The sequence below is a fragment of the Cryptomeria japonica genome, chromosome 5 (assembly GCF_030272615.1).
Source record: "Cryptomeria japonica chromosome 5, Sugi_1.0, whole genome shotgun sequence".
In the NCBI taxonomy this organism is placed as follows: Eukaryota; Viridiplantae; Streptophyta; class Pinopsida; order Cupressales; family Cupressaceae; genus Cryptomeria; species Cryptomeria japonica.
The window spans coordinates 239,547,741-239,556,926 of NC_081409.1; the positions used below are offsets into that span (position 1 = coordinate 239,547,741).

The following is a 9,186-nucleotide window of genomic DNA, read 5'->3' on the forward strand; positions in this document are numbered from 1 at the left end:
TACTTAGGATAGGGATTGACTCGACAAACAAACATTCATAGCTGCAGGGAGTGGCATCTCTGACCCCTTAGCATGCATCTCAGGGACTAGGATGCATTTCTCGTACCAGAGACATCCCAAAATCTAGGAAACATTTTCCTAAATCAAAATATGGACAAAAAAACCTGAATTGGGGCAAATGACATCATTTTCGTCCCTGTTTGCTTGTCACACAAGTTTATTTCCCACCATTTTCATAACGCAAGCTTATTTTTGCATGTCAATTGTATTTTTCCATGCAACCAAGAATATCTGATCGCTTTTTCAGGCATATCTATGCTTTTGCATTTATCTTTGTTCTCGTAGGCAACCTAGCCACTACATAAATCATCTTGAAACTACACAAGCCTCCATGGCACATGCCATTTTTCACAGCTTAATTGATTTTAACCAAGCTCCAAGATTCCTCCAAAATCTCCAAAAAACACAAGTATTGAAGCAATGGTGCAATAATTAGGCCCTAAATTTTTTTGCTGCGAAAATGTTTGTTGGTTTCGCTTCAATGGATTGTGTCTTTGGCTTTAATTCTCTTTTTCTCTCCTTGTATGTGCTTGCAAATGAAATGAATATCAGTTTCAAGCATTTAATATTATTTTACTTGTTTGAAGTTTAAGCATTTTGATTTTTTTTGCTTTTGTTTAGCTTTCCACCTAACTAACATGGTCAAGCTTCCAAACAAGCCTCACTACGTTCATCAAGTCTAGCAAACTCAAATAGTTTGAAAGGTCCAAGTCTTTGGGCCTTAGTTTGCTCTACTTGTTGGGTCTTTTTAACTATGCTTACAACTATGGAAAATATTTCCTACAAACTGTCCATGTTACTTATTTTAATTGTGAGAATAAACACGTCCTCATTCAAAAAGCTATCATTTATCCTTGCCTGCCTTATACAAAAAAAGGATTTAAATATTTATTTTTTATGCAAGAAATGTGAAGGCTGAATAACAACCAACTACCATACAAGCACAGTTAGGAATGTTACTCAATCCTTAGGAAAACCTCAAAGTGCAAACCAAATGCTATATCTCCACACTTATCTCCTTTGTGAGTTAAATAGATGCTCTATCTAAGTATCTATTGTCATACCCTACCATTCAATGGTGGTTTACCATCAAGAAAAGGTTGTTTCTTCTTGAACTTGGTTCTGTAGTGTTATTTTCTACCCCTTGTGGCTGCTCAAGATGAAGTTTCCAGCATTTGATATCCCAATGTTCTTCTATTTTACAATGAGAGAAATAGTTTTTATTTTTATGCATACTCAAACCATTTTCTTATTACCTTCTTTGAGTGTGTTTTGGCATTTCCCCTCTCTTTGCTTAGGAAAGTAGCTCTTCTTTTACCACCCTTACAAGGTATCATGTATTTCTTAGTAGTTTTAGCATTGCGTATTATTTTACAATGGCTACTTTTTCCACATGTAGTACATGGAACAAGAAACATAATTTCTTGTGCATTAGGTCCTTTGTTTTTGCAAATGAAACAAAAAATAGACTCTTTACCCTATTTACCCACATGCTCTTTCACCTCTTCCTTAGGCTTGGCTAGTGGTGAAATGGGTAGAGTGGAATCCCCCCATTTATTCTTTTTATATCTGCAAATTATCTTTGTGTGCTTCTTTTGATTGCATGGTATCTTTCAATGTTCCTCCATTCTGTGAATACTCTCTATTTAGATGAGCATCACTTCTGCAGATGCAAGCTTGAAATGGGTCATTCCTGAAGACACGAGATTGTCTTTCCTATGTCATTCATGGGAGTATCCTCTGTTCTGCATTTTTCTGCTTCCTTGTCCTCCAATAGTCAATTCTTGCTCTTTTCTTCCCATCTAGATTGTTGCATAGCCTTTTTCTGTCAACATACAATCCTTTAGAGGCGTTACAAAGACAATATACTATTTAGTGAAACTTTTACCTCTCATTTTCTGTTCTTGATTGGGACATGGTGCAGACATCTTAGAGCATTCATCAATTTCCATGCACTCAAGCCCAAGTCCCTCATGTGGTGGTCTTTCTTTTACTATAATGGGTTTGAGGATTCCTTTGATGTCTTTATCAATCCCTCTTCCTTTATACCACATTTTCTCTGACAACTTGGATTCTATACTCTTCGTACACCTTTCAAATTTGCCCGAAGAATTATCAGATTTTAATCCATTAAAGAAACATAGGTATTTTCCTTGCATAACTCTTTTGCTTGTTCATCTTTTGGTGAGGTTGGTTCATTCTTCATTGTAGACCCTCTTTCTTTTCTTGGAATTTTGATAGCAATTTAGCTTTTACTGCCAACTTTTGTTGTATTTGCTTGAGCATTCCAATCAAAAATTCAGATTGGTACTTCTATATTTGCAACTCTTCAATTTGCTCCCTTAGAAGTTAAAGGGTGCACCTCTTTCCAAAGAAGTTGATTTTCTTCCAACACCAACTCATGGCTTTTTTGGAGTTCTTCAAACTTCTTCTTCATGGAATTGGTCATGGTTGTTCTTTGCAACCTGCACACCTTGAGATTAATTTGCAAAAAAATAAAAAATGATTAAACATAAAAATCTTATGTGTTACCAAAATTCCTCTACATGCCCCAAGAGCTTCATGCTTTGATATCAATTGATATGTAATTTCCACCAAATAAGTTAAAAACTAGGGAATCAAGAAAATAAATTACTGTTCTACTTGGACATCCAAATGATTGGATTAATATGGAGAAATTAAAGAGTTGTTTGTAAAGAAATGAAGTACTGAAATGCAAAGATGCAACACAAACACAAGACTTTTATCTTGGGAAAACTGTCTAAAGAATTAGAGACTCAGTTGATAGGTAAGTGCTCTTCTACTGGTGTGCATTGCTCAAATGGACAAATACAGGTGTATTATATTCTCTATCAAGCCCTTCTACTTCAGCTCTCTACTCTTAGATGATACAATCTTTTATTTTTCCTTTTGTACATCACCATGGATAAAGGAACCAATACTCTCCATCTTTCTTTATAGCTGCTGCTATTTGTTGATCCCTCTTGTCAAATTGAAGGCCTGTACAGAATCAGATGTGGAAGAGTCAAATGTTTGTTTCACATTTTGTTTCCAATTTTTAGGGGTCAAATCCACAACACAGATTCAACCTCAGTCATTTCCACAGGCTCAGATTCGTCCCACATTTTCTGATGCCTTTTTTCCCCTATTTTTCTCAAGTGTTTGTCATCTTTGACTGAGCTTATCTAATCCTGGATCTATTATAGATCACCAAATTGCAGTTTTTATATCATAGAAGGAATGCAAACTAATTGTCAAATGGAATGAAACTCAACTGTTTTGTGTTTCAAGTGAGGGGCAAAAGCAGTGCACACCAAAATATTTACCATATGCAATCTTAATTCTAGAAAGCATGAAGAAAAGCAATAATGGTTTTTCCTATAATAAGCTTTGTTGAAAGAGATTTTGGGGAGTCATGGGCGTCGTCCGTTGGTTAAGATCCAGTAGCTGATGGGTGTTCGATGAGAGATTATATCAAAATTCCTAATTGCTGCAAAAGCTTTCAATGTTAGCAGATGTTATGCTCCTCGATGCTGTAAACAATTGGCAAAAGCATGTGAGAACTACAGCAAAACAGCAATTCATCTGTGTTTGCTATATACAATTATGTGGACAAAAATCCCAAGTACAAAAATTTCTTTTTGAGGAGAAACTTCTTCGTGATTTAAATATGTTAAAAATGAGAAAAACCAAAGAAAACGGATATCCAAACAGGAAACTGAAATATTCATCTCATAAACCACAAAATAAATACAAATTAAACAAAGAGAAAAACGGTAGATAATAAACCTATAATGTCCAAAAGGCATATAATTCTTGGGGTAAAGATAAAATATTTACCCAACTGCTGAATATTACACTTGCACAACACATGACCACAGAATACAAGGTAGAGTAGGGCATGCAAATCAACTATCAGTAGCTAAGTGCCAGGACTGGAAGCTTCCTCTGAAGAAGAATTTTGATTATCCTTATTTGGATTTTTATTTGAAGCATGATTTTTAGCAGCATCTAACATGTGCTTACTAATCTCCTTTGAATAGAACTGCAATACATGGCTCCCAGTCCCACTGTCGCCAGATTCTGAAGTTGCAAAATCTTGAGCAGCTGTGAATGCCTCTTCTTCTATTCTCTTTGCAATAGCGTATGCTTCTTCAGTATCAAACAGACCATATTTCTTAGAAAGTATAGAAGTGGATGAGAGTGTTTTTTCCATACGCTCTACCACTGCAGCCCTAGTTCTTTCACTAGGAGGCCATATACTGAATGAGAACTTTGAAGCTTCCATTTAGGATCAATATTTCAATATAAGACGTCAACAGAGGAATCAGCTGGAAGTGCAAAATCAATGTTATCAAAGACTAAAATTAGTTCACACAACTTGCAACACAAAACAGGCAGATGCATTATACACATAATAACTAGGGAAAATCGAATGTACAAATTTTGCAACCAATAAATCAAAAGTTAATTAAAAGAAGCAACCCTTAAAAAATAGAAAGTGAACCAATTGAAGGGACTATTGCTCCAGTTTTAAAATCCTGCATGGGTTCATGAAAAATAATTCATCCAAAAATACAAACAAATTGAATCTTTCCTAATGATGTGGATCAGCTACGATTTAGGAGACCTGGAAGTTTATAGTGCTGGATGAAGAGTTTTATTGCTATGCGGCATTATTGAGATACATTTCTGTGTCGGGGATATTATAAAATGGCAGCTAATGCTCCTAAAATGTATAGTTGAGCTGATATATGAGATACACTACAGAAGGCTCCTAAATTTATTCAGTCAGACTTCCCAAGAAAATGCACAGGATCCTACTCCATAGGATGACTGTGTTGCATGCCTACAATAACATATCATCTTTAAATAAGGCTTTATAAAGCAGATCTTAATTTGCAAATGAGAGTGATTTATAAGTCAGGAAAGTTTATAGCAGAATATCCAAGTTATAGGACTTTATCAGAAACATCAAACTAAAGCATGAAAGGAATGAAATTTCAAACTGTAAGCCAAGCTTCCATTTCAACCAGCTATTGGCCACCCTTTGATGTAGCCACAGGAATATGATGAAGATAAAGATCAAACTTATAGCAATGCTTATGCGTACAATATGATTATGTTAAGTCTTTAAGCCCACCCCAATGTCTTGCAACAGGAACAGTTGGGAGGTAGGGATCAAATGCATAAACCAGCTTAAGTATGTTGTTGAGTACCTAAAGGTCAAATGCACAAATAACCTTAATGGACTGACTTCAAGAGGTCTCAGCCCTCTTCCCCTAATGGAGGAGAGGCATAATGCCAACAAAGCATGTGTACAGCATGTAACCTTATTACAGATGCAAGCCCACCCGTTTTCTCTTGGAGATCTGCCCTAAGGTTTAAAAATATAAGAATATCTATCTGCCCTAAGGATCTTTATAAAAAATGAGATAACAATTTGGGTATAGATGTAGAACCCAAAAAAAAGTTGTAGATCAAACTGAATTATAAGGCATCAGTTCATAGCAACGTAGAAGGAAGACGATATAGGTGTTGAAGCAGAGCCGCTCAATATATAGAATGGCCCAAATGCAAATTTGAGACTTCAGTATATGGCAATAAAAAATGTGGATATTCAAGAAGAATGAACTTAATCATTTGAAAAACATTCCAAATTATCTTTACTAGTTAGCTCCTCTTCAAATCATATTAAAAGAAAGGGACAGATGTATAATATATTGCAGTTAAATCAGGAGAATTATCTGCTCAATTAAATTGCAGCCCTCCTGCGTAGAATCTTCTTCCTAATTTTTCTATTGAACTTGATTTTTTTCAGATCATTAAAAATTACATATGAAACCAACTGGGTGTTCGATTTTACATCTTCAAATCACAGTAACATATACGATGCATTGGATATTCAATTTACATCTTCAGTTCGTAAAATAACATACAAAATAGATTCGGTTATTGCAGAAAGAGAAAAAGAACGATATAGAGAATTTTCTACAGAAAGTAAGGTTCACTTTACCTGAATGAAGGAAAAGATCTGCCCTTCGATTGTAGAATGAATTGGGTTATGACCACTCGACCTATTCATAAGTGGGTCAATTGACTGTAATTTATGCAGACTCAATTATATTATTATTACTTGTTTAAGGAACAAACTGACAGCATGTAATCCAAACGGCTATTTCTAGATGTTAATAGCTGGAAGGTGGTTAAAAGCAAGTTTTACAGTGGATCTATGTCCTCTAATTACTTTGAATTTTAGTACTTGTGATGTCAAAAGGCTGCTGATTCATTGGTTGATTTGTATGTCTGTTTCTCAACTGAATAAATGCAAAAGTCCACGAGACGAGACTCAATTGGGTCTTGGAGTGAAATTGAAGGATGTGCCCGAATGCTTGGCTTTAAGTGAAATCCAGTTAAGGGTTTCGTGTGGGGACTTCGTTCTAAAATAATGGAGTGGAGGCTTCCTGATATAAGAAAACTATTGTAGTAGTGTAAAATTGATATTTATTTTATTATGTGCTATTATTATTAGAAGGTATTCAGTAAATTTTAGAATAATTTTTATCAAGTTATTTTTTTAATATTTATGATGTGATTAAGTATTTAATTTTTAAATAAATCATTTGATCATTATATAGTTTTTGGAGGAATACTAATGCATTCACCCAAATTTATTAAATGTCAAAGCATCAATTAATTAAAATAAAAAATTGAAATCGGTTGACCAAATTTCTTAATGTTTATATTTTTAAAAATACACAAATTGCTTTATCTATTATTCTTTTAGATGATATAGTACTCTAGAGTCATAGATGATGTCAGCATGTTAAATGTCAAACATCAATCAATGAGAAGCATGAATTAAAATAGGTTGATCAAATTTCTATTTTTGTTTGAATTTTCATACAATAGTATTCCATAGTCATTTCACTATTGCATAATAGTAACTAGTTTTGTCATATTTCTTTTGACAATGACATGCCAATAAAGTCGCTTGACTTTCTATAATAATAATTTAAAAAATATATAAAATTATAAATATCAAACATATAAAAAGATTAAATGTATAGCTTTAATTAACGCAATTATAAAATGATAAGATGTTAATTTAACTAATAACATAGCACTAATATGAACGCCACATAGTAAAATATGGCGCCGAGAGGCAGGCAACTAGGGGTTTTCCCCTTCTGGCATGGACGAGCTTTGCAATACTAGATGGGAAGATTATGTTACAAGAATAACACCTAGCACCCGCTAGGTCGAGCTTGGGAGGATTCAACAACTGGGCATTACAAGCAATCCACAGAAAATACTTTTCATGGTAGGGAAAATAGACACATCCCTTGTATAGTGGAGGCTATGCGGGCTTATTTAAGAATCCTTTGGGGGGTTTCAAGAATCTAGAAGAAAAAATGTGGAAACCAAAAGCACCAAAGAAGTTGGTGTCATCTCAAAAGACAAGTTTGTAGCCCTCTTCTTCTTGGTTAATTTAAGCGAGGATTGAAAATGAGGAAGGGAAAGAAGTTGTTCAAGCCTTGAATGAAGGATAAAACCTTATTTATGAAGTGGGCGAGGGAATGGCCTACTTTAGTTAAGGTCCAAAAATGGGTTGATGAGCAATGGGGAAAGAACTTCACTTTGAAAACATTACCTAATGGTTTTTATCTGGTAATCTATGAAAAACCTAAAGATAAGCAATGGATTCTGAACAATGGCCCTTTTCTCATGAGAGGAATGGGTTTCTACTTTAGAGATGGGTCCCCAAATTTTGACCCTCTGAAGGCTATTATTGAGGAAATTCCCATTTGGATTAGACTATATAACCTTCCTAATGAATACTAGCATCTAAAAATCCTAAAGATGATTGAGAACAAACTGGGTAAATTTGTGAAGGCGAATGAAGCTATGGAAAAAAATGACTTCAACATTTATGCTCAAATTTGCATTCTCTGGAGACCCTTCCCACCACTCCCCAAAGAAATTGAACTTTGTTCATCAAAATGTGTGTGGCGTCGACAAGTTAAGGTTGAGGACATATTTAAAAATTGTAAGAAATGGAAATGCCTCGGGCATCCAACAAAAAGACTGCATTACAGATATAAAAAGGTAAAGTGTTGGAGCAAAATAAATCTATTGATAAGATTGTAAACCTGTTAGGGGACCTAGTTCACCCTCCTAACCATTTTAACCCCCAAGTTAAGGAGAGAGTTGATGCATTGGAAGGGGAGAGAGAGACTTCTTTACTCGGATCTCAGGATGGTTCTCTTGCTAGTCCAATAGTGACTACAATGGAAGAGAAGGAAAAAGTTGATTCTTCTGAAGAGTTTGGACTAGATGTCCCCGAGGATAATATTATTCCTCAAAATAGTCTAAAGTAATAGTAAAAGGGGGTGGCCTCTCTAGAGCTGAGGGATGAAAGGATGAAGAGTTGGGACGATTTGCATTTGGAGAAGGAGTTGGACTCTCGGTCAAGACTTTTTCAAGAGGCAAGGGACAGGGACGATAAGTGTTAGGATAACCGGTGAACAACTAAGAGGGGGGGGGGGGGGGGTGGGTGAATCAGTTGTTAACAAATTATAACTTTTAATCCATAATACAACCTTAAATAAATATACAGATGTCGGTAGGAACAGATACTGGTAAACAATACAACTTAACAATTAACCAGATAATCAATGCAAAGCAACCATACCACATAACACAATGATTTGTACGTGGAAAACCCAGAAATGGAAAAACCATAGTGGGAAGCCTACCCACAGTCAGATGATACTTATGCAGAAAGTATGTGTTACAATGAGGGGATTGCACTTGCAGGAAGGCACACTGCACTAGAGCATACTGCTCATTACAAAAGAGTCTCAGTGACTATAGAGAGGCTACAACCATCTCAAGATAAATGGACAACAATCCAATAGAGTGAACTACTAGAAATAGCATCTACCATGCTTGATTGCAGTCCCGGTTAAGCTCAGTGTTGGAGGACTAAATCCTCTTCCGAATCCAATTCGATCACCAATGATCGACCAACTCCTCTGCCTAAATGATATTACAATATTCACACATTACATTCCTTGACCATGACCTTTCCAATAACCATGATACTTTACAAAGAGTTTCTAC

The 9,186-nt window shown here is 35.4% G+C and overlaps 1 non-coding gene across 1 annotated transcript; it reads right to left on the minus strand.

Moving 5' to 3' along the window:
• Positions 1 to 3,775: 3,775 nt before the first annotated feature.
• LOC131028841 (uncharacterized) lies at positions 3,776 to 6,532 on the minus strand. Its single transcript, XR_009372579.1, has 2 exons — positions 6,077 to 6,532; positions 3,776 to 4,391 (listed from the first exon to the last, which is right to left on the minus strand). It is a non-coding gene; the product is annotated as an uncharacterized LOC131028841 (transcript).
• Between the last annotated feature and the right edge of the window lie 2,654 nt (positions 6,533 to 9,186).